The following is a 26,764-nucleotide window of genomic DNA, read 5'->3' on the forward strand; positions in this document are numbered from 1 at the left end:
TTGCTCTTAGTGGTTTCAAAGTTGATCTAACTATCTAAGGGCTGTATGTGCTCTGGTAGGAGAAAAAAAATGAGAAAAGTTTGTATAATGCCAAGGTAAAGCCATAATGTCCTACTTTTGCTTGTCAGAGGAATGTGCAATTGTGTGGAGGGACATTACAAATTCTAGTTAGCTGAGGGTTCTGCCTTGCTGACCTGCAGCAGGTCTCATCATCTCCTAGAGGATTTTGTTTTGCATCCTGTGTGTATTCACCAGTTTGTACCAGTTTCCATTAATTTATCTGTGAGACTCGCTGGATCTCTATAGCAGTAAGAAGGATTGGTGCCAAAAAGAAGGTTATAGATTAGGGTAGGGCCCAAGAGAGATGAACAGATTTTTAGAAGGTTTGCATTTATTTAATCACAGCTTCAGTTCAGTTTTCCAAGCAGTTACTGAGGTGTTCATTAAGTCTGTACCCAGTACCCTTGAAACAAGAATGCTGTATAAATCCTTGTCTTAATCTGCACTAATCCAGATGAGCTAATTTGGTAGTTTGGCTCTTTAGTTCCCTAAAGTGACCTTAACACAGGGTGTTCAGTGCCCTAGCTGCATAATCATAAATGGTAGCAAAAATGTTTTTGCTCCTGGTCTAAAGAAACTTACCAGTATTCATGTTGGTGATACATTTGTTCTCTAGTACCACCATCAGCAGTTCAAATGTAATTAGAACTAAGAAAAGGGAGATCCTCTTAAGTGTAACCACCTTGCTTTATTTTCAAAGCCTTTAAAATGGATTTCCATAAAACAGTTATGGAGGTCTTTTCAAATTGTACACATAGGCAGGCCCAAACCCCTGCGCACATGCTTTTTGTTTGTGCAGAGAATGCTGTTAGGTTCTTTTATTGCTTAAGCAAGAATAACAAATAATTATCCTGCCATAAAGGAAAATACTGATAATTATAGTTTGCCAAGCATGTTGTATAAGCGGACAGGAAAGACAAAGTGTTGGTGTTGGCAAATTCCAAAACAGAATACTTCTGCAGACTGAAATAAACTCCCACTTCTAATGGCCTCCCCATAAAAATGCTGAAAACTTTAGAGGCTGTTGAACAAAGCCTGATGGTTATGGTACATTATATGTAACCAAATAGATGAAGATTTTGAACATAGTAATTTCTCACTGTGTTTTAGTTAGTGCAGCAGAAATATACTAAAAGGGTATATGCGTGTGTATGCAAATGTGAATAAATAAGCTCTTAATTGTAACCACCTTGCTTTATTTTCAAAGCCTTAAAAATGGATTTCCATAAAACAGTTATGGAGGTCTTTTCAAATTGTACACATAGGCAGGCCCAAAATATATATAAAGGTAACTAGGCTGTTTTAGAAAACAATTTTAAAAATAGTTTCTTCATGCTGCTATAAAGACACATGCACACGTATGTTTATTGCGGCACTATTCACAATAGCAAAGACTTGGAATCAACCCAAATGTCCATCAGTGACAGACTGGATTAAGAAAATGTGGCACATATACACCATGGAATACTATACAGCCATAAAAAAGGATGAGTTTGTGTCCTTTGTAGGGACATGGATGCAGCTGGAAACCATCATTCTCAGCAAACTATCGCAAGAACAGAAAACCAAACACCGCATGTTCTGACTCATAGGCGGGAACTGAACAATGAGATCACTTGGACTCGGGAAGGGGAACATCACACAGCGGGGCCTATCATGGGGAGAGGGGAGGGGGGAGGGATTGCATTGGGAGTTATACCTGATGTAAATGATGAGTTGATGGGTGCTGACGAGTTGATGGGTGCAGCACGCCAACATGGCACAGGTATACATATGTAACAAACCTGTACATTATCCACATGTACCCTAGAACTTAAAGTATAATTTAAAAAAAAAAAGTTTCTTCTAGCTATTGTTCATTAGTAGTCCTCTAAACAAACATATTTCAGTGAGACTCATTTCACTATCTTAGACAGTTTTATGTGACTTTTAGACAGCACTTATGGAAATATATTTATTCAAAATTAGATTTTTGGCAGAAAATATGTACAAGAGAACCTCATTATCTAGTAATAATTGTTGTCACAGAAGGAAACATTTAAAGTGAATCTTCCTCAAACACAGATCAAATTTTATTAAAAACATAGTGAAGGAACGTTTGAGGCAATGTTTAGTTTGAAAAAATAAAGTTAGATCTTATAAAAATAAGGTTATTATGACTATGAATAGAAATGTTTGTATTATAATTGCAACTATATGCTCATTCTAAGAAAAAGGAATTAATTGAGTTTGTTTGGTTTTATTGAGAGTGACTTCCCCACAAGTTTTATCAGAATGTAGTTCAATATCCTCTATGCCACATTTGGCTTTTTCAGCATGCTCCTTAAAATAGCTGTTGGCCCCGGTGTGTGATGTTCCCGTTCCTGTGTCCAAGTGTTCTCATTGTTCAATTCCCACCTATGAGTGAGAACATGCAATGTTTGGTTTTTTTTGTCCTTGCGATAGTTTGCTGAAAATGATGGTTTCCACCTTCATCCATGTCCCTACAAAGGACATGAACTCATCCTTTTTTATGGCTGCATAGTATTCCATGGTGTATATGTGCCACATTTTCTTAAAACAGTCTATCATTATTGGACATTTGGGTTGTTAATGGTGCAGCACACCAACATGGCACATGTATACATATGTAACAAACCTGCACATTGTGCACATGTACCCTAGAACTTAAAGTATAATAACAATAAATAAATAAATAAATAAATAAATTTTTTTTAAAAGGCTGTTTAGGTAAAAAATATTTAAGTACCTATTCAGTTTTTCCTAGATTTTAAAAAACTATTGTGATACAGAAATTATTATTTGTTAAAGTGAATATTGTGCCCTTATCCTTGTGGTTTTCCCTTTTTCACTGGTAACCAGTCTAACCATTCCAGATTTTCATATTCTCATGATTTGCCTATTACTTGAGTACCTCTCCTCCATTGCCTTATACTTGCAATTTAAATTAACAGTTGAGTGGTATCCCATTTGTGCTGTGTTGTCAGATATTAGCATCTTCAGACAAGCGTCTGGAAATCAACTCAAGAGGAAAGACATTGACCTTTTGAGAAAGGATAAAAGTTAGTGTTAACCACTGGATAGACAGATGCATGTTCATGTAAATACTCATCTTATAAATGATCAGTTTTTGAGTGACTATGTTCACATTATGATAAGGGCGCCCCGCAGAAAAAAATTTTTCAAATGTGTAAAATAATCTTCCTCACTCAAAATCATATATTAAGCCTCTTCTTTAAGCGAGCATCCATTTGATTGATACCACTAGAGAAGACTTTAATAAATTGTTCAGTCTTTTTTTATTTCTGGCTCTTTCAGAAAGTTACTTGAAGACTGTTTCTAAATATGAGTCTATGGGTAAAAATATAAAAGGAATGAAAAACTTCCAGGTGAGACTATTTAATTTTTAGGCACTATAAGAGGGAAGATTTTTCCTCTTGGTATTAACATGTGAAGAAAGAATAGAGAAAGTAGGTCTTGTGGGGTGCACCTGTAATCCCAGCATTTTGGAAGGCCGAGGTGGGAAGATAGCTTGAGCCTGGAGATAGAAGCTGAAGTGAGCTGTGGTCACACCACTGCACTCCAGACTGGGCAACAGAGTAAACCTTGTCTCAAAAAAAGGAGGGGGCACAGAATTGGGGTTAAAAAATAGAGTAGATTCATTCTGTGGGCAACGTCTAGTAAAAAACTAGGTAATTAACAATTTAATAAAACTATTAAATTGGACATTTGAAAGAGCTTTAGAAAAATCTGTACCAATCCATTCTTTTGTTTTGATGACATTATTATTATTATTATTATCATTATTTTGAGACAGAGTCTCTCTCTGTTGCCCAAGCTAGAGTGCAATGGCACGATCTCGGCTCACTGCAACCTCTGCCTCCCGGGTTCAAGTGATTCTTCTGCCTCAGCCTTCCAAGTAGCTGGGATTATAGGTGCCCACCACTACACCTGGCTAATTTTTTGGTATTTTTAGTAGAGACGGGGTTTCACCGTGTTAGTCAGGCAGGTCTCAAACTCCTGACCTCAGGTGATCCACCTGCCTCAGCCTCCCAAAGTGCTGACATTACAGGCGTGAGCCACCACACCCGGCAATGGTATTATTTTGAATGCAATAAATAATTATCACACTTGATGGTTGAGATAATGTTTATGAATCATTTTATTTTGCATATATGAGCCCTGCTTGGAGCTAAGTAACTGCACAATTAAATTTTCATTTAAAGGAACAATAACAGCAGGAAGTCAAAAACTAACTCAAGTAACAGGTGCTAAATGTTTGATATCTGTATTTTAGGTGACTTCACAGTAAGTGAATAGCATTAATAATATTAAATATATCATTTTCTGTTGTGTTCCTGTTAATCTTCAGCAGAAATATTTATTAACCTTAAATGTATTTTGAAATTGTTTTATTGTTAATGATGAGAAAAACAAATAGCATTTACCAGTTAGTATAATAAGGTAATAACCCCAAAACTCATCTACTCACCAACATGTTTCTCTGTTATGATGTACATGTTCCAGTACATTTCCAAGTTGGTGGCAATCTGCTTTCAAATACAGTTAGGAACCATATAACCATTGGATACTATTGAACATTCAAAACATTTTCCAAAGTTGAAGATGTTTTGAATATTTAAAGTTTATTTCTTTCAGTACTTAAAGAAACATAGACTGAAATACTGGGAGAAACAACTGGTCCACTGACTGCAGACCAAGATGAATTAGTCAAGAGATAATATAAAATTTGAGCCAAGGGTCAGTTCATCCCAAACAGATTTTGAAAGATGGTAAACTATTCCCTTCCTCTCAGATGTCTTCAAATTAATGTTTTGTTTGTTTGTTTGAGACAGAGGCTCACTTTGTTGCCCAGACTGGAGTGCAGTAGCACAATCTCAGCTCACTGCAACCTCTGCCTCCCGGATTCAAGCAAACCTACTGCCTCAGACTCCCAGGTAGCTGGGATTACAGGCACCCACCACCATACCCGGCTCATTTTTGTGTTTTTAGTAGAGATGGGGTTTTACCATGTTGGCCAGGCTGATCTCAAACTCCTGACCTCAAGTGTTCCACCCACCTTGACCTCCCAAAGTGCTGGGATTACAGGCATGAGCCACTGGGCCCAGCCTGAATATTAGTACCATGTGGCTGCCTACCCCACTGGTGTGCACTATTGCTGGATCCTCTCCGGTGGGGTACCCCTTTTACTCTAGAGTCCTTATTCTGAAAGCCGAAGTCTAAAAGTTTGTTGCTTAATTCTGCTAATATTTCTAACTACCACCTTCTTATTACTTTTGCTAGTCAAACTCCTCTAACATGTCCATTCAATTTATTGTCTCATATCTTTTCTGTCACACTCTTTCCTTAGCATTTTGCTAGATTTCTTTTTCACTCTATTATATGCTGGAAATGTTTTCTGAGAGATCTCCTGTGATCATCTTATTTAAAAATGGGACAGTTGCCTTTTACTTTTTATGTTGAATGACCTCTCTTTGCCACAGTAATGATGTAGTGGAAAGAAGGTAAAAACTTGATTTCACTCTTGACTCTACTGTGTACCACTGACTGTGAGTCCTTAGGCAAGTTAGGAAACATCAGAAGCCTGATACAAAGATTAAATACTGTATACATATGTAAGAGGATATTATTAGCGGCTACCCATTTCTCCTTGAAATCTTTTTTTTTTTTTTTTTTTTTTTTTTTTTTTAAATGGAGACAGTATCTTGCTCTGTCACCCAGGCTAGCATGCAGTGGCACAGTCATAGCTCACTGCAACCTTGAATTCCTAAGCTCAAGTATCCTCCTGGCTAATTTCTAATTTTTTTGTAGAGATGGGATCTTGCTTTGTTGCCCAGGCTGGGAAATCTATTTTTATTTGATTCTACAATGTTGAATTGTATTGTTTTTACTGACTTTTCCTCATCCTGCCACTCCGTCATTGGTCTATCCCAAAACTATTGGCCTATCCCAAGATTCTTGTTCCACATATTTGACGAGGCCATCCACTTCAATTCTAGATTAATCTTTGTAAAACACAACTAATTATATCTTAGCCTAAAACCTCCAAGAAATTCTTCTGAATGCAGAAATAAATATGCATTCCTCCAATTAGGATTTCAACCCCTCTGTTATATGACCCCTACCTACATTTCCATTTCTGTCTCCCACTGTTCTCTGTTATGCACCAACAACCTGTAGTTCTCATTGTCCCTTTGCGTCTGCTCTTTCCTCAGTTTCTTCTTTTGCCCCTCATCTCCTGCTTGCCTAAATTATGTGTAACTTTACAAAACTCATATTAAATACCATGCTCTCCAGAATAATTAAAATTGAATGTAATATATTCTCTAATTCATGTAGCCCCTGACACATACTTTTTCTTCTGTGCTCTTACCGTATACTTTGTGTTAATTACCATCCCAGATAAGCTTCTTGAAATCAAGAAGGGTGTTTCATGGATTTTTTAGCAAGATCTAAGTAGATGAGGTGTAATTTAATGCCTAATATATAATAACAAATGTATATTCTTTCTGAATATTTTGTTCTATAAAGGAATGTTTTTCCCATTGCTCAGGCTTAAAATTCTGAAAAAATCTTAAATTTCCAAAAATTAATATTTACTAAATTAATTTTTGATTTTTCTATCAGAATCATGAATTAACATACATCATTGGGCCATTAATTTTGTTTGAAAATAACAGCTATATTGAGTGATATATAATTCACCTATAAAAATTCACCCCTTTAAATTAAACAGTTCAGTGATTTTTAGTATATTAACAGAATTATGCAAGCATATCCACTACCTAATTTTAGAAGATTTTTATTGCCCCCAGTGGAAACCCATCAGCAGTCACTCAATTTCTGCCTCACCTCTATCCTAGACAACGTCTAATCTCCTCTCTGTGGATTTGTCCCTTTTCCTGGACATTTCATATGAGTAATACAATAGGTGGTCTTTTGTAGAAGGCTTCTTTCACTTAGCATCACATTTTCAGTGTTCATCCATTTATCATACTTCACTGCTTTTTATGGAATAATAATATTCCATTGAATGGATATGCCAGATTTTATTAATTCATTAATCAGTTGATGGACATTTAAGTTGCTGAGTCATTGATTATTTTTTAAAGGGAAAGGAAACCCAGTGGTTATTTAGTCTGGTATCTTCCTTTAATACATGTCAGATTGTGTCCCAAAGTGGTATTCCTAGACTTACATAGTTATTGCATTTCTTATTATTTTAGATGCTGGGTTGGTACAACACTTACATTCATGCACTTTCCTACTCATTCTTTCATATGCATAATAAATACTTATGGAGCACTAAGTGTTTATGATCTGAATAAACAAAAATAATTATGGTTCATGTCCTCATGAGGTTCACAGTTTAATTGGGAATAAGCTTTTATTAAATAATCATATAAATAAACACAAAATTAGAACCATGGCAAGAGCTATAAAGAAGAGACTGGGGAACTGACCTTGTCAAGGAGTATATTTTAGCTGTGATCTATGGAGAAGCAATAATTACCTAAGTAAAAAGGGTAGAGAAGAACATTCCAAGCAGAGCAAGAGCACATGCAAATGCCCTGGCTATAGGAGCATGGCTTATAGGGGAAATGACAGAGGCAATGCAACAGGAGAGGAGAGGGTAGGGGAAGCAGGTGTGGAATGAGGCTGGAAAGTAAGGTTAAATGATGCCAAATCTTCCAGGACAAGGGAAGGGTTTTACTCACTTTCTGAGGAGTATTGGACCACTGAAGTATTTTAATCCTAGAGATAATGCAAGCAAAAAGAAAATGTGCATTCTTTTTACTTTTTTTTTTTTTCCTCCCAGGGCTTAGCTGTGTTAAGAAAGGCAAAATTTGCTGGATGATACATATCTTTTCTGCCAAAACTTGTGGTAGAATCTGTGGCATTTCAAGTTTTCTTTTATGTGTTTACCAAATAACTTGTTATCAAAAGTAAAAACTTGTGTTATTTTCACAGGATAAACAGCCTCCTTATTAGAATTCTCCAATTCAATTTTGTAAAGAACTATTCTTTCCAGTTATCCTACAGAATAAGCAATCATGGCTACTTGAGAAGTATTATAATAAATATAGAAAGGTCACATTTTTCCATTATACAATAAACATGTTTTAGACCTGTAAATTCTAAAGGTACAGAAACCGTTCTCTAAATTCCAATTAGCTAATGCCTAATTCTCTAGCCTAAGTGCTTTTGGCTTGAGAGCCATTCCTCCCAGGCACTATATGAATGGGACCCAGGAAGCTTTTGTAAAAATAATGTAAAGCTTTTGTAAAAAATAAAGGTCATGCCTGCATGGGCGTGAATCCAAAGCTTTCATTAAATTCTACAAAGAATCTATTATACAAAAATGTTAAAAACTAGGGTTTTTGAGAGTGGAAAATAATCTATAAGTTACTAGGAAAAAATATTTGGTCACTTTTTATACTACTTACAGAAGTTGAAACCTATACAGTTACACACGACACCAAATATTTAAACTAACAGCTATTATGTAAGCTAATATCTTGAAAACAATATTCTCTTTTTTAAAATTATGGACCTCAGATCATACTCAGGGATTATATTGAGTACTTGTGAGGAAGGTAGATTCCTGGACCCACTACAGACATTTAGAATCAGAATCCCTGGAACAGAACTCAGAACACTGGATTTTTAACCAGGATCCCAGGTGATTTTGGTGTCAGCACATGTTTGGAAAGGTAACATAGTAAATAACAACATTCTTTCTGTGTTCAGTGTTTTGAAAAAACAAATTTATCCAATTCATTGAGTTATATAATAATAGTACCATGTAATACACACTGAAAAAAATATATGTAATATAATTTACAATTTAAAGATGAATTATGGACCAATGAAATTAAATAACTTGCCACATAGAGATCTGACTTTGTTTATATTCTGTCATAAAACCTGTTGCTGTAACTGCTATAGGTTACCTACTATTAGTTCCCTACTGTAAGAAGTATCTAGAAAAAGTAAGCTTCTTTTAGAGAGTGGAGTTATGTGAGTTTATAAGAGTGTCAGTCAACATCCACTGAAACCCATCGACAAAGTTGATCATCAACAAAGTTAAAGATTTATAAAGAACAAAGTATAACACATGAGCCTCTCTTGCCAAGCACAACTGTCTGACACTTTCTAAAAGAAGCTCTCAGAGGTAACACTTCACCGGCAGGAAAAGTGTGAAAATGGGAAAATTTGCTCCAAGTCGTTACAATTTAACAAGCAGGGAATATAAAGAAAAAGCAAAATATTACAGTATGTAAAGTAACCCTAAAACCTATTAGCATGTGTCACTACCAAAAATAAATAAATAAATAAATAAAGCTCCATGTAACTCATTAAAGGAGTGGAAAAAGACAGGTCTGTTAGGTTGCTTTAAGACATGAGCTTTAATAAGCATTTTACCCGAGAGAGATGGCTCTGTGATATATGTGTGCGCTTTGTCACATGAATTGCATTTCATTTCATGCAGCACCTTTACTGGGCATTAATAATAAAACTATTAAATTTAAAAACAAATTCTGAAATCAACTCTATTTTATAGGCCTTTACTAGAAAAGAGCTCTTTGCCAATATAATACGGTCTATTCATAAAATATTTTGAGAGTGAAAAGATACAAGTTTTCTAATTATTTGTTTATTTCTAGTTTCTAGTTACAATTTTGAAATGTTTGCATTTCAGTAATGAAGTCAGGGGTTAAAAAAATTTAATTTGACTTTTAAGGTGGCTTTATCACAATAAAATTTGTTTCTTCTAAAATATCTTCACAGTTTATTTCTTTATGAAAAAAAGATTTTAATTCAAATTATTTAAGAGAAAAGATCATTCCTTTATAATGCTAAAAACCAACTCTTCAGGAAACTGGGAGCCAGAGTTTTTTTCTGGGCCTATTGTAACTGAGTTTGTCAGCTGCCATATAACAGCAGAAATAATATTTCTTATGATGCTATTGAAAAGTGCCATTCAGTCGGCAGCTATAGCAAGTAATATATTAAATGAATGAGAGAACTATTAAATACATTATTTCAAGACTTTTAGGTGATGCTATAGCTGATCAATATTTGAAAATATTTTGGGAAATGAATGGCAAATGTCTCTTTTGGTCATGCAGCAACTTCTCTATGACATGGAAACATAGCATTAAAACAAGTTTTACAGGAAATCTTATTTAAGGACATAGAATGCTATAGCTTCCTTTGGATAATTAAGGATCCTTATCTTTTGGTTTAGCAGTGGCATTATGTTTTCTTATTAACACAGTAGAAATCTGTATTCCTGGTTTTAGTGTTATTTCAAAGTTATATCAGGATCTAATGAAACATGGCCCATTCATGGCTGCTTGCTACTGTAATAAATTCTCGGAGACTATTGCTAAGATTACCTTCTATTAGATCAGGTTCTCTTATCCCCGCTGTGCACATCAGTTGGTCTCCACACAATCAGTGAGAATACTTTAAGAACTTGAAGTAGACTTGCTGGGCATAGGGAACGCATATTCTGTTTATGCTAACTAGATAGAACCACCCAAAACATGAGGCAAAGAGAAAGCCACAAATGGCTTCCAGTCTCTTAATGTGTTTTTGTTGTTGTTGTTGTTTGTTTTAATCTGTTTTCTTTTAGCTGAATGACTCTCTGTTTGGTTTTCTTTTAGCTGAATGACTCTCTGTTTGGTTTTCTTTTAGCTGAATGACTCTCTGTTTGAAATTAATATTAGGAAATAGAATGAATGTGAATGGCAAAAATAAAATCATAAACTAAAGAAAACAAAACTCACTAAACTCTATAGGATCTGTAGTCCTTCATTAAGAAAGTGCCTCCAAAATCTTCCTTAGCGCCAAAGCCCCTGCTAAAGGTGAAATCGTGCAAGTCACTAGTTGCTGGGGGAAGCCCACAGTGCAGGTTGCTGACTTTGCAGTTTTGAGAAGGCCCTACATGGATCAAGGAGCTCAGTGGGGGTAGTGGAGAACAGCTCTACATTGGAGTCTTGGAATTAGACCACTCAAAAGACTCAGAATGGGATTTTTTTTTTTTTATTGTAGTATAGTTATTCAAAGCCACAATTTTAAAAGATAAAACATTTTAAAGTCTGTCAACTATTCATTGGCTTAACGTAGCTCTAAAAAACATTCTAACAGTGTGAGGTTGAAACCTACCTCTGAAGCAAACTTTTGTGCCTGCAGATACCAAAGGTAACTGATGTAGTCCCAGAGGAGCCCAGGGTAACCCAAGCAAGGAGTCAACAGCCCTCGCATTCCTTTGGAACAACAATAATTAGAGCAGCTGGAATATTTGCAACCTCACTGGCTCACTTGCTGTGTTTTTAAGCCCAGGCTTTAATCTTATTTTTATGTTTTTGTATAAATCAGACACATGTGGCTTAATTATAGACATTAAGTGGCTACTAGGAACTTTAGATGAAAGCTTTTCAATACCGTGCAATATCCGGGTTCTCTAGTGTCCTCCCCACTCTGCATTTTCTGTCTCATTGTGCCCCTCCTCCTGTGTTGATTTCTGCACTCCTCCTTCCTCCTTTCCGACTGCCCCTCATCTCAGTGGTGCCTATTTACTTAAATCTAAGCCAATTAAATACAACATAATAATAGAACATCCTTCTGAAAAGAGCACAAAGGATGGGGAATTGCATGGCCACTGACGGAATAACGGAAGAATGGGGAAACATCTTAAAAGAAATCCCCAATAGATGATCGATCTATTCTTCCTTTGCCTCCTATTTATAGGGAGGCAACTTCTTCTTTGTTTTTGTTTCCAGCAATCTCTATGCCAAGTCCTCCGCCTTTCTTTGGTAAAATCTTAATGATATATCATCATGTGTATTTCCAGGATTATTGATGTGAGAATTATTGTATTATGCATTCAGGAATATGGTTATAGAATTTCCAGAACACTTGGGAGTGATAACATTGTAGATTGAGATATATTTCAAGGTTTGCTTTTATGTTGATATATTTTCTAAGCCAGTAAGTAATATTCTCACTCAATTAAGAGTTACTCACTTTTTAAAATGGGTTATTACAAGCAATCACTTTAGTAATAAAATGTTGGCTGCCACTGTTAAGAAAATAATTTGGGTAGGAAGAAAAGATATTTCACATTAGCATCACAGAAGGGGGAGGGGAGGGTGCCAGCTTAGTCCCCACTGTGCTAATTAAGTGATCATGCATTGCCTCTTGAACAACATGCAGCAAAAGATGAAGAACTAAAATCAGCTGGAGATCACCCTTAATTGTAAACTCTTCTGCAAGACTCCAGTGAGTTGATGAACTCCCTCTGCTTCTAGAGCTTTTAGCTTTTCATGCTAAAAGTAGATTTGTCAGAATTTCATTTTTCTGGTCAGATGACTATAGCACAGCCTGTATTTCCCTCTCTCTGGTGTGGTCCCCTTTCCTAAATGCATGCCTTTCCAAATTATCCACAATCAGGAATGTTAGAGGGTGTGGAGCTCAGGCAAAAAACATCATCAGTCAGCTGAATTCCAGTTTCTATAGACCACAGCTGGAATCTGAATGCTCACGTTGACCTCAAAAATAGCCTAGTGCTCTGTCCCCTGTGTTCAGCCAAATGCCTCTTCAGTGAAATCTCTGTATGTTCCTGCAGGTTGACAGATGGCTCCCAGCAGGTGAACTCAGGGCTATTAGTGAGTGAAATGCGTTCTTTCTCTGCCACAATCCTTCTCAAAGACAACCTCATGTCTTAAGAACCTTACAAAAGGCTTTTAGATGATAAGCAAAACTCAAGAGAAGAATTGAAGCCAAGAAACCACAGATTAACATAACCATAGGGTTTCTGCTCAAGTTAATACATAGTTTCTTCATGAGAGAATACAGTAGTGCTAAGTGGTAAAAGAAAATATCATTTAAAGACTGATATTGACACTTTGCAATTTTCCAGAATTGTCAAAGCACTTTTCCAAATACATAACTTTATATAATCCTTACAATGACTCTCTAGAAGAAGTCTCGTTAATAGTCTTCATTTTGAGAGTGGCAGGTGGCAGCCAAATGACTAGGCAGATAGGGGCAGGTCCCCGGTGAAATGCCACCTCCAAGTCAAAGACGGTAAAAACCCTAAAAGCCAAGCAACAAGTTAAATCCTCTGACTGGATTGAGAACTTGTCTTCCTGTTTGTTGTGCTTTCCTCTGATTTGTGCTTACCCTTCACCTATTTTACATATACCTACTCTTTCCTAATTGATTTTTCTATGCTATCATGCCCTCCTTTGAGTGGTGTCTTAACTTTAACCTTTTCTGCATACTCACAAACCAATCAGCACACACTCCCCATTCTGAGTTCATAAAAGGCCCCAGACTCAGCAACACAGGAAGAACTTGCCCACCACCCACCTTTGGGTGAGGGCACCATTCCTCCCCCATCCCATATCCCCTCTCCACTGACAGCTATTTTCATTGCTCAATAAAATTCTTCTCCCTCTCCACCCTTCAATGTCCTGCTGTGTATCCTCATTCTTCTTGGGCATGGTACAAGAGCTCAGGAACCACCAAACACAGGTACAAGCTATAGCACAGGCGACCTGGCGCACACAAGCATGTCCAAGTGAGACCCGGGTGGGGCATCACTGGCCTGGGGTCCCCAGCTTGCAAAGTGATCAAGAAGAAAAATCCTACATCAATTTTATTGCTAACAGTGATGATCCAAAAAGTTAGACTTGCCCAATATTACACAGCCAGTAAGTGTTCCAGTTCAGCTTCTATATGTAAAGTTTGAGTTATTTTTACTTCAAAGACCAAATTTGATTAATTCCTAGTCAGAATGGTTAGGAAAATAAACTACATCATTCATTAACTCATTCATTAGACCTTTACTAACCCACTTACAAATCAGGGAAGCATTAAGCAGCGTATAAGAAGATTTAATTGCTTATAACAGAGGAGCTCATCTACACAAAGTTAACCAGTACTGAGCACACCTTTCCATGTTTTGCAATGCATCTTTCAACTGTTCATTCATTGGTTGAATAGTTACTGAACAAGTATTTGCTACCAAACGGGGTGTAGTGTAATAAGAAAACAGTCACTGTCTTTCTAGAGTATACACGTTAGTTGGGGTGGAGTGGGGCAGACATTAAACAAATACGTAGTATGCATTGCTAGTGATAGTGTGTGAAAATAGACAGTGGGATGGGTATGTATTAGTCTGCCCAGCCTGCCATAAAGAACACCACAGACTGGGGGGCTTAGGTTCAATGAAGCATGGACAGCCATGTAGCAATATGATTGGACAAAAAGGATATTATCTCATAATAATAGACTGGGTTGGGGGGGACCCAGCAACACCTGTCTGTTCAGATGCTTCATGGCCTCTGTGCAACATTCCTTCCTTCCATTAAACAAGTTAGATCAAAGCATTTACTTATGGCAAATTATTACACAGAAAGGTGGGAAGGGGGATACAGTGTGAGGAGTCATAATGATATTTTTAGGTTTTATGGCTGACTTTGGGAAAAGAGGGCTCTGGTTTCTGTGACCCACCTTAAGGAACAGGGATTCTAATTTCTACGGCGTGTGTTGGAGAAGAATGAGGCCTAGAGACGGACAAAAGGACAGGAGAAGATCAGAAAGAAACTGCTTCCTAGGCCATCATTTTGGGTTATTGTTTTCTGAGCCCCAGCGTTAGCCAATGAGCAGAGTGAGGGAGTTATGGTTGAGAAATTACCAAGAGACATCAAGTGTAGGTTGATTCTTACCAAACCTACCTAATCAGATTCTTGCTGAAGGCAGACCAAAGACACACATCAAAGCTGGGGGATAAAAAACTCAATCAGATATCCAGCGTGATCAAATGTCAAAGGTGGGGGATTCACTCTAAACTGATTTTAGGTTCTTGCTCCAAGAATCCAAAGGAGTCAAAGTCAAGTATTCTAGTTAAGAAGAGGGCTCAGAGAAGCCCAGCTAAAGTTTGGTCAAGGAGAGACTCTTTGCTTCTTTGTGCTCATGGAGAGAAAATGAGATCTGGTGTCTCCTCCTCTTCTTATAAGGACTCAGTCCTGTTGGATTAGGGCCCTACCATTATGACCTCATCTAACCTAAATCACCTCCTTAAAGCCCTTATCTCTGAATATAATCACATTAGCAGTAAGGACTTCAATATGTGAATGTTGGGGGTGGGGGAGGATACAATACAGTCCACAAAGGGTATAAATTAATAACTCTTCAGAGACACTTTGGCAGCATTGTTTGAAGTCTATTGTGTACGTATATGGTTTAACATTTTTTATCCTGCATATGTTTTTATTTTAAATTCAAAATATTATGAAAAAGTAGTTTATATATTTAATAGATACTAATGGCTTTTAGAATTGAAATAAAGCAGAATAAAGGTCAGGAACATGAATTTCTTTCAATTTCAATAAGCCTTAATTAACTATATATGGTAGTTTACATGAATATCAAATGAATAAAGAAACAAGAACCATACATGAGTGAACAGAAACACTCCTGGAGTGGTTGGGGAATCGAAGAGTTCATGGAGAACAGTTGAATGAGGAATTGAAAAATCTCGAGGAAGGAAGAGACAGAGGGAGCAGGGGAGACAGGCAGAGAGAAGGAGAAAGAAGAGGACTTTGCAGGAGAGGAGAGAAATAAAAAGATGGAATTAATAGGTCTGCAAAAGAACTAGTCTAAGAAAATGTGAGGGTTTATAACAGTAGAAAGTTCAGGATGAATACATTGTAGTCACAGTACAAAAGTCCTTGAGGCTAAGCTGAAAAATTCAGATTTTGTCATTTAAAAAAAAAAGTTTTGACCATGAGAGCTACTAATAAATCACTAAGTGGTATCCCGGCAAGATGAGTCTTATGACAACATGTGAACCTTCTCAGTTTTCTTGGAGCTGCTCTCCAATTTTTTTCTCCTTCTACCACATGAACCTGGGTACTTGTATTAATTTGTTCTACCATTTTTTAAAGATTGGTGTTCTGTTCAAATGGCTATTATCAAAAAGACAATATGTAAGTGTAGGAGAGGATGTGGAGAAAAGGAGACACTTGCTCACTATTGATAGGAATATAAATTAGCACAGCCATTATGGAGAACAGTATGGTGGTTCTTCAAAAAATTAAAAATCAGATATCCACTACTGGAATATATCCAAAGAAACTGAAATCAAATGTCAAAGACATATCTGCATTCCTGTGTTGATTGCAATATTATTCACAATAGCCAAGATATGGAATCAACCTGTGTCCATCAACTGATGAATGGATCAAGAAAATATGGGATATATACATAATGAAATATAATTCAGCCACAACAAAGAAATAGATTTGCAACTACTTGGATAAACCTGGAGGACATTATATTACATGAAATAAGACAGACACAGAAAGACAAATTCCTCATGGTCTTACTTGTACGTGAAATCTTTAAATGTTGATCCCATAGATGTAGAGAGTAGAATGGTGGTTATCAAGAGCTGTGGCAGTGATGTTGGGGGTATGTTGGGGAGATGTTGCTCAAAGGTAACAAGGTTTCTGTTTGGTAGGGGAAGTAATTTCAAGAGATCTATTATAGAATATGGTGACTGTAGTTAATAACAATATATTGTATTCTTGAAAAATGCTAACAGAATTGATTCTAAATGTTCTCACCACAAAAAAAAAGACAACTATGTGAGGTAATGCATATGATATCAAGCTTGATTTAGCCATTTTACAATGTGTACATATTTCAAAGCATCATATTATACATGATAAATATATATAATTTTATCTGTTAATGGAATAAATAATAAATAAAAGGTTGGTGTTTTGTATGCAACTTAGAGACAAATGAACAGATGGCTTTCTGTCAAGGACTGTTACATTTCTTCAGCTATATTCTGATGCTGAGCAGAAAACAGAAGTGTAGTATATAAATAAGCAAAAATACTGACACATGTGCCCCATTGCTGCTCAACATTCCCTATATTGCAGTGCCAAATTGTATTTTATTTATAAAATAAAATATGTATTTATATGTATATATATTTAATCAGAGTCAGCATATACTAACAATTTAGCAAAATAAGTTTTAAGCTGATATCACCAAGCATCCTTGAGATGAAGATATTTATTGCTCACCAGATATCAGATATCCATTTATCCCCCATGTTTCTCCACCCCTTGCATTTAAGCAACATGTTCAGCCCAGTGGACTGTAGGAGGAAGTGATGTGTGTCACTTCCTCATTAAGGCATTTAAGAGCCTGTGCTCAGCCCTCCAGACGTCTTCTTTTGCTGCTGCTGTAATCCTGAAAGCTGTGAGTTGAGCCACAAGAAGGATGTACCTAGATAACTCCGTCACTGCATGAGAGAGAAGTGGCCTGGAGAGTCTCCCTACTCACATCAGGATTTGTGTAAACAGGTTATAGCCTTTATTGTGCAAAGCCTCTGAGGCTTAAGCCTTACTTTTCTGACTAATCTAATTGTTTATCCTTCACCTACTTGTATACTATTTTTACGGCCTTGAATTATGTTGAGATGCTTCAGACAAGACTAGATCATTTCTACTAAATCAGCTTAACCCAGCCTGTTAGTCCTCTACAATAGCCTGGAGCTTCTGTGTTTAGAGATGAAAGGAGGTAATTCGTACTGTCTACCTTACCCAAGTTCTCTGCTCCACTGAAGACCATATGTTATTTGCATAGGGATTTGCTAACAGCTCTTAATTCTTTCAAGTTATATTTTGAAATAAGCTTCCTTTGCAAGAAACATAAGTTTCTCTTAAAAGGAACTTTGACAAAAGCTCCAAGAAAGAAAGATCATTCTCTGATATTTTCAACTATCAGTGCCTTTGGGACACCATGACTTCCTTCTACTCACAAATAAGTAGATAACTAATTCTATAATAAGCACATTAGGGAATAGAAATGGTTTAGTAGCATGTTAGACTAAATTATTTTATGTTGGCATCTGTTCCAATATTTAAAAGACTGCTTGGATAATGGATATTTTCCCAACTGTTTTGGACATTCAGTCTTTAATAGCTAAAACCTTGTGATCCTGGACGAGTGCACTAAATTATATGAATTGCTTAAAATCTTGGTAGGTCAGATTGATAGTGGAGGTAGAGTACATTGTTATTGTTGTTTATTTGAGAATTGACTGAATAGGCTAATGTTAGTCATTGAGGTTAAGCTTAGCCTGTAGAAACACTATTCGGAGGGCAGGCTTGGTGGCTCACACCTGTAATCCCAGCACCTTGGGAGGCCAAGGTGGGTGGATCACCTGAGATCAGGAGTTCTAGACCAGCCTGACCAACATGGTGAAACCCCATCTCAACTAGAAATACAAAATTTAGCCGGGCATGGTGGCTCATGCCTGTAATCTCAGCTACTCAGGGGGCTGAGGCATGAGAATTGCTTGAACCCTGGAGGCGGAGGTTGTAGTGAGCTGAGCCTCAGCCTCCCAAAGTGCTAGGATTACAAGCATCAGCCACCATGCCCAGCTGATGTTTTGCTTATCTGGCAAAGTCTATCAAACATGAGATTTAAAAACTAAATGATACTTATGTGAGAATGTGTTTCAAAGGAAACTAAAGAGTATATTCTGGCTCAACAATCCCGGGAAGATTTTATCTTGATGACTTTGTTGTTTAATAAAACCTGAGTTCTTACATCAGTTGAGAAAACCACACCATGGCAACGTTTTCTCCAGGAGACTGAAAATCTGTGTGAATTTATCATTATAGCCTCAATGCTGTAGGTAGCAAATAACTTGGACATAAATATGCCAACAGCCAAACATATATGCAGCCTAAGCACATTGCATGCATGTCTTATTTTATAGAGTAACCAGCTGATAAAAGCTGACTTAGTTTATAGCTGAACAAGTATTTTGGATTCCTCATTAAGTGATTTACTCAGGTTACTTTGTGATGCCAGTGTGCAGTGTACATCCTATTCTCTGCCTTGTGTAGGCTACCTCTTAAATATAATTGTTAACCAGTTGACTTTGTCATGTGTTGTAAGTCATGATTCTCAACAGTGTTCATATCTGACTCTAAAAGGTTCTGGAAGGTAGCATAATCAAACCTGGTAGAAATAATGGAATGATAAAATGGGAGGCAGAACTGTGGCTGAGTATACTACAATTTGTTCAAGAAGCTGAATATGCTGAATAATAAAAGTACTTTGTAGGTACTTCTAGTGAATTAAAAGTTGCTATCAGTGAAATATCACTCCTCAGAGAAGCCACAAGCCCTTATGCTCAAAAATATCTCTAGCCAGAGTTGAAAATGCAAAACCAATTCTCAGTGTCTGTGGAGTTGGTATGTAACTAAAAGATTTGGGCACTTTCCAGCCTTGTGATGCTGGCAAGGACACTTAAACTCTCTTAGCCTGTTTTCTCATCTTTAAAGTGGGGATGATAATAGAGGATAATAGTGAGGAATAAATGACTTAATATGTATGAAGTGCTCGGATCATTGTCTGGCACACAATAAATTCTGTATAAATGTTTGCTGATACTATGTTTTGAGCTTTGCAGGCCATATAGTCTGTCAGAATCATTTAAGTATATAATGTATCTAATGCTAAAACTCTGTTGTTAATGTTATAAAAAAAATTAATGTTAAAGTAATTTAATGCTATTTATATGGGTAAAAATGATCACTTCTAACTATCCTATGTTAATTTAAAACTTTATATGCCTTGTGGAATAGGCCATAAGTTGCTCTTTAAAAATAAATCCTAGATAGCATGTATCTCTATCCCATAAAGCCTGGAAAATTGTAGTTACTTCTATTTTTTTAAATAAACAAAACCTCATAAAAGTCAAGATTATATGAAAATGGGGTATTTTGGGCAACCTGCTCAGGTCCCCTTCCACGCTGTGGAAGCTTCGTTCTTCCGCTCTTCGCAATAAATCTTGCTGCTGCTCACTCTTTGGGTCCACGCTGCCTTAAAAAAAAAAGAAAAGAAAAGAAAAAGAAAATGGGGCATTCTTTTATGACTGATAGGTACTGGGTACCCTGAATTTTTTAATAATCATCTCATCCTTTGGCCAATAATTTCTCAATTCTTTTGGGATGAAATAAGCTTTCAAGTATTTAGGGTTAGAATTTCACTTTTGTTCATATATTACTACTGAGTTAATTTTTGGAAAGACTGAAAGACAGAATTTTTATTTATTATTATTATACAAAAAGTGGGCAAAGGATATGAACAGACACTTCTCAAAGGAAGACATTCATACAGCCAACAGACACATGAAAAAATGCTCATCATCAAAGACAGAATTTTTTTAGTGTTGCTTTTAATATTACTTAAATAATGAACATGCTCTTTGATAACAGATAAGTTAAATATTTTCTGTAAATGGCCAGAGAGTAAATGTTTTGAGCTTTGCAGGCCGTGTAGCCTGTCAGAACCATTCAAGTCTGGCATTATGGCATGAAAGCAGCCATATACAAGGTGGAAGTGCGTGGGAGTGGCTATGTGCCAAAAGCACTGTATTTTTTTAAAAAGGCAGCAGCAGGATGGTTCTGGCCCATGGACCATAGTTTACTGATTAATATTTTATAAAATTCATTTTTTTCTTATTTTTACTAGGGTGAAAGACATACATATAGAATGTGTATTCGCACACTTATCCGTATGCATGTGTGCTTACTTAAAAATCATGCAGATGAAGCACAAAAAACAGGCACTTTAAGAAATTTAAGAAAAATATATAATTTCAAGAGAAAATAAAATATTATATTCTATCCAGCATTCATTTGTTAAGTACACAAAGACTCTTTCTATCCAAATAAGCTCCAGAGCTGGCCTACCATTCTACTTTAGTTTTGAAACCAACCTAGAAGGTTTAATTTGCTTATAATCAAAATTATCCTTAAAATTTCTCTAAATAGTCTTCAGTTATTGTGTATAGAACTCTGTATTATCCTGTTATATATATTCCATATGTGAGAACCACTGAGCTGGACTAAAGAAAAAAAAAGCTGTGTGAAAAGATTTGGACAGTCAAACCTTTCTTTTTAAAATAATTATCAAATTATTACAGGGAATGGAGAATTCTACCATGTTTCTTCTTGCCTGCAGACATTTTTAAATGTTTATTTAAATGTTAAGACTTTCTAACTTTAATAGGTACTAATAGGACTTGTTTGCTGCTGCACATTGTATGTAAATGTTTACAGATTAGATGAGCTAACACGTGTAAAAGCACGTAATACACAGCTTCTGGCCCAGACCATAGTTTTTGCTTTTGAATCAAACTTGTATCTGCTCATATCCATATACGCATTGGTCCTTAGAGGTTCATACAGAAGAATTGAGCCATCTGCATCTTTCCAACTTGCATTTCCTACTGTGTCTTAAAGAAGAGTTAATAGGTACCAGAGTTTGAGTCTGGGTTCCTTACCTGTAGAGCAACATTTTCCTGGAAGATATGACGGGGTCTACTCTACCAGGAGTAAAATCACATAGGTCCTGACAAAATGCATGGAGATACTTAGATTTAGACACCCAGTGTAAGAGAACTGGACTTTAAAATGGTCCTCAGCTCTGCAATCCCTTAGGTATTGTGCATCCTTTGTAGTCCTCTTTATAGATGAAGATGGTTACACCTGAATGGCTTATGAAGTAGAAAACAAGCCTCCTGCTTTCTAGTAATTGTTTATTTCTACATACCACTTCAGTAAGAAATATTCTGTATTGTTATAGGTGGAGTTCCTAAGCAAAACTACTAATCCAGAATGACATTTAGGATTCTGAATGTCAAAGTAAGTTTAGTACTCCATGGAGAAAATTTAATGAGTTGTTAAAAAGTTGCTTTCCATCCTGTGCTGGAGAGAATCAATGCAGACTGGGCTAGAGGCCCAGTCCTTTAAAGATTACTGGATATAATTAACGATTTACTAGAATGAATGTATTCTCTTGGGAGAAAATATGATTGTCTGCTATTTATTAGCTGAAGACAATTTAAAAATTTATTCTTCCTTGGATGTAATACCTATAAAGTGCCATTGGAGTAGATCTCAAAGTGAGAGAAAGCATGCAGCAGTTAGCATTTTCACTGCTCTATTCTATCTGTGATAGTTCCCAGCCAGTGACAAACGCTCAGTGTCTGACCACTATAAAGAACCATGATGATATCCATCTCATGGTCTCATAGTTGCCAAATACAAAAAGAGAAAGCCACAAGATGAATTCTGTTGCTGAGCTACTTGACGTGATTAATGTACATGGATCAGGGATTAAACTATTAATTTTCTATTTTTTTAACAGAAAGAAGCCAGAAAATACTATCAACCCTTTGAGAACACGACATAACGAACTTTATATTTTACCACTTCCTTGAATAGGTAAGACTCTCTCTACTCTGAGTTACCCACAATTGTGAAAAATAACTCTTTGCTAACCTTTTGTTTTTTAAAATCTTTAAATAAGTAACAATTCATTTTAGTTTTGGAGAAATCACTTATAAATAGTTATTTCTAATATTTTAATAGTTATAGCTAATAAATTCAGTATTATTAAAACAGCACTTCATAGTGTTGAGCTGACTTAATAGTAAGAGAATGACAAGCTGTTTCTCTGAAATCAGGATTGAATTCAGCCTGTTTCTCCTGCCTTGGTTAACAATGCCAATGGTATTTCCTCAATACCTCTTACATGCCAAGCATGGGCCTACATGACTTAATTTGCATAAATCAATTCATTTATTTCTTACAACAGCTCTATGAGGTAGATATGGGGATCATCCCCATTTTATAGATTAGGGTCATGAGGCAGAGAGAGAGGCAGGTGGATGCAGGGACTCACCTGAGATTGCATACATGGCTCTGGAAGCAGGCACTGGAAAGAACACCAGCCCCAGCTGTTATTATGAGAATAGTTTCTTGTTGTGGTAGAAATGTCTAGCAATCAGACTTTCCTACATTTTGAGTAGTTTTTATCAAAATTTACGGAATAAAAATAACAGTGCATTTACTGAACAAGCTGTAAATGCATAGCAGGTAAACTTTTATGTTTGCATTCGTTCCTCACAAAATTTTTGCATGAGTAAATAAAGGAGTATATACACTTTAGCTCTGTTACAAGCAGAAGCAATATTTTCCTTTATTTTACAACTTTCTTTAAACCCAAAATTCCTATGATAAAAGCATAATAAAATTATGGAAAGATTATAAATGAATGATTTCTTATTCTAGGAAATATATTCCAATTTAGTTTTTTTAAATTAGAAGTACTGAATATATAATCTTAAATTGGCCTCAGCAGTATTCACTTTCTTGCTTTTATTATTTGTTTTTAAGCAAGAAAATTTATAAGATGTTCAAAGCAAAATATAAAAAACAATTATAGTCCGGGTGTGGTGGCTCACACCTGTAATCCCAGCACTTTGGAAGGCCAAGGTGGGCGGATCACAAGGTCAGGAGTTCGAGACCAGCCTGGCCAACATAATGAAACCCCGTCTCTACTAAAAATACAAAAAATTAGCCAGGTGTGGTGGCACACACCTGTAATCCCAGCTACTGGGGAAGCTGAGGCAGGAGAATCTCTTGAACCTGGGAGGGGGAGGTTGCAGTGGCCGAGATCACACCATTGTACTCCAGTCCAGGTGACAGTGCAAGACTGTCTCAAAAAAGTACACTTATTACAGCAAATACCTAAGTATCCACTGCACAGATTAAACAAATGCTAACATTCAGCTATATTAAAATCTTGTCTAAATAAATAAACCATGACAGAAGTCATCAAAGCTCTTCTTGCTTCCTTTTTAGTTTCTTCCATTCTTCCAGAGATGTCAAAACCCTAAAGATAATATAACCTTCCTGTGTGTGTTCTAACATTGCTAAGACATGTGTAAGAAACAAATGTCAAACAATTATTAACATTTTAAAGGTTTACATAAAGGGCATCACACTGTAGATATTCTTTTGCAGCTCATCTTTACCCAATATTATATGTAGAGATTCTTTCATATTGAGGGATGAAAATCTGGTTGATACCTTCTGTTATAAAGTTGACTCATTTTAATGCTTTAATCTTCTGGTGCTTGGTATTATTATTTATTATGTCTAAATAACTTTCAGCATTGTAAAGTTTTAATGTTAAAATTGTTTAAGCATGGCTTGCAAAGCTTATTTGGGAATTATTATAAGGAATTCAAAGTTTTTAATATATAATACCTTGCCAATCCTGCTTATGTTTTATTTTTTTCAACTAGAAAAACACTTTTTTATTTGGCTTGTAAGGATTTTACTAATCTAATGGGACTCATGATTTTCACTCTTTTGCCATAACACAATAATTAGAATCTGTTTTATCTCCCTATACATGAAATACTTACTATTCCTAAATATAGTATAAATTACTACCTTTAGAATTTAAGATACTTAAAAGTGAAATACATTTGGCCCATGTTAGTTGCTCATATTCTCCTAGAAAATAATGGGAAAAACTAAAAAAGAAAATATTCTTTTCAAATCTTTTTCTAACACTATGGCTAATTTTAGAATTTGTTTAAGGTGAAAGAAATGTTAGTATATGGTAGTGAAACTGTTAGACATAGACTTTCCCAACTTTTATTTTCTGAGGGAAATAAATTATTTTGTCAGAGTTGGGGTAGGAAGAGGAAAAGAAAACTAACCTTTTTGGGCAAATAGGAGTAAATATGAGATTTTATATAAGTATCTTAGGTCAGAAATGCATTACCATTTTGCACAGGAGGAAAATAAGGCCAAAATACCTCAGGTAACTTACTCAAGATCATATAATGATTGCAGAGCCTGCATTCAAACTCATCCCTGTCAGGCTCTGAAGCTGTTCTGCCTACCAGAAAATAAATTGGAAAAACCTAATCTGTTTGTCACATATATAGAAATTTTATTCATGCCACTATTATTTATTGGGATCCTTTTATGTGAGTTGAGGGTCAATGTTAGGAAAGCAAGGAAGACACAGTACCTAAAATGAGAAACGGTCTATTGAAAACCACGAAGATTAATTGAGTGATACCACTAAACGTGACCATTTAATTAGACATTTTTATTTTGCTGTGATATCCTTACACTGTTTACCAGGTGATTACCTTTGAAATTACCTAGCCATGCCAATTCAGTTAAACTGGATAGGATAATGGGAGTGAAAATGTTTTGCAAATGACAAAATCTTTGCAATCATTTGCTAATATTACTAATTCTCATATTCCGTGAATTTAGAGTTGAATACTCCTATCCTAATACATGCAGTTCTAAATGTGTTTGAAGTTTGAGTCGTACTGACTTATATGGAATTCACATATTTTTCGGCCAAACATGGTGACACACCTGTAATCCCAGAACTTTGGGAGGCCGAGGCGGGTACATCACAAGGTCAGGAGTTTGAGACCAGTCTGACCGACATGGTGAAACCTCCATCTCTACTAAAAATACAAAAATTAACCAGGCTTGGTGGCAGGCATCTGTAATCCCAGCTACTCAGGAGGCTGAGGCAGGAGAATCGCTTGAACCCAGGAGGCAGAGGTTGCAGTGAGCCAAGATATTTTTCACACGAAAACCTTAAATATTACAGTGCAGTGGTTAGCAACTCTGAAAGTTTGTTTCCAGTATCCACCACCTGTTAAAGGCATGATTTAATCTCTTTAAGACTTAGAGTAGATAATTACAGTTCCAAGCTCATGCCTGTCCAGGATCTTATCATGTCTTATCTCTACCTCTATCATTCACATCCACTGTCTCTCATGTTTACTACTATCATGACCCCCTGTAATCAGTCTTGTTCTTCTACAGTCTATTGTTCACATGAAAGTTAGAATTATCTTTTAAAAACATCTTAATCAACTGATATGACTCTCCTATGCAGAATCCACCAATGACTGCCTGTAGTAGTCAAAAATAAAGCCCACACTCCTACAATGGCCAACAAGATCCTACATATACTGGCATCTTCTACCTACGTCATCTCAACATGATTTCCTCTCATGGAGGCAGAGACTATGATGTTCAGAGCTGTATTACTAGCCCCTAGAACTACCACTTCTCCTGGTGGATGGACCCTCACTTGCTAAAGGGATGACTAGGTATACAAGGGTTACCATGGAATAATGCAGGTAGATGCTCTGCACACAGAGTACCCTTGAATGCACAACAGTGATAGTCATTGCCCTTTTAAGGTTTCCTTTGGTTTGTTTCAACAGAGTGCCGTCACATCTGCAATGCTAAGCACTTTCATGTTTTTGACTCATGATTTTATGGCACTATGAGAAACTTTATTTAGCTGATTTATAATTTCAAGCCATAATGTATAATACCAGAAGAAAGAAAAATGCACATAGACAAATCACGAACTAATTAGCTGGATGAGAAAGCCAGTTGGAGAGCAGGAAGTATTTATTATTCCTTGCAGTCTTTTAACTAAATAATAATATTAAGATTTACCACATTTAACATAGGTTAGATTTTACTTTATCTTCAGAATAGATTTATATCTTTGCATCACTTATAGATGAGCAAAGTTTATCCTTTAAGACAATTTTCTGTAAAACGGGCTGGGATTTTTTGTTGTTGTTGTTTTATTTTTATAATATTCCTAGGAGAAGCGCTTGATGAGTGTTTATATCGTTGAGAACATTTGGCAAGAGAAAGACAAACAGTAGAACCACATACCCCAACATTTAAGGAAATGAGAAAGAAAACCT

At 36.2% G+C, this 26,764-nt stretch overlaps 1 protein-coding gene across 42 annotated transcripts in view; it reads left to right on the forward strand.

The window, feature by feature from the left end:
• MAP2 (microtubule associated protein 2) overlaps positions 1–26,764 on the forward strand; it is a 308,224-nt gene that overhangs the window by 174,826 nt on the left and 106,634 nt on the right. For all 42 annotated transcript variants that reach the window (XM_038001613.2, XM_073020011.1, XM_073020006.1 and 39 more), the window contains one exon: positions 22,348–22,424. The gene's annotated coding sequence lies outside the window, so the exon portion shown is untranslated. The remainder of the gene's footprint in view (positions 1–22,347; positions 22,425–26,764) is intronic.

This window comes from Chlorocebus sabaeus, chromosome 10 (assembly GCF_047675955.1).
Source record: "Chlorocebus sabaeus isolate Y175 chromosome 10, mChlSab1.0.hap1, whole genome shotgun sequence".
In the NCBI taxonomy this organism is placed as follows: Eukaryota; Metazoa; Chordata; class Mammalia; order Primates; family Cercopithecidae; genus Chlorocebus; species Chlorocebus sabaeus.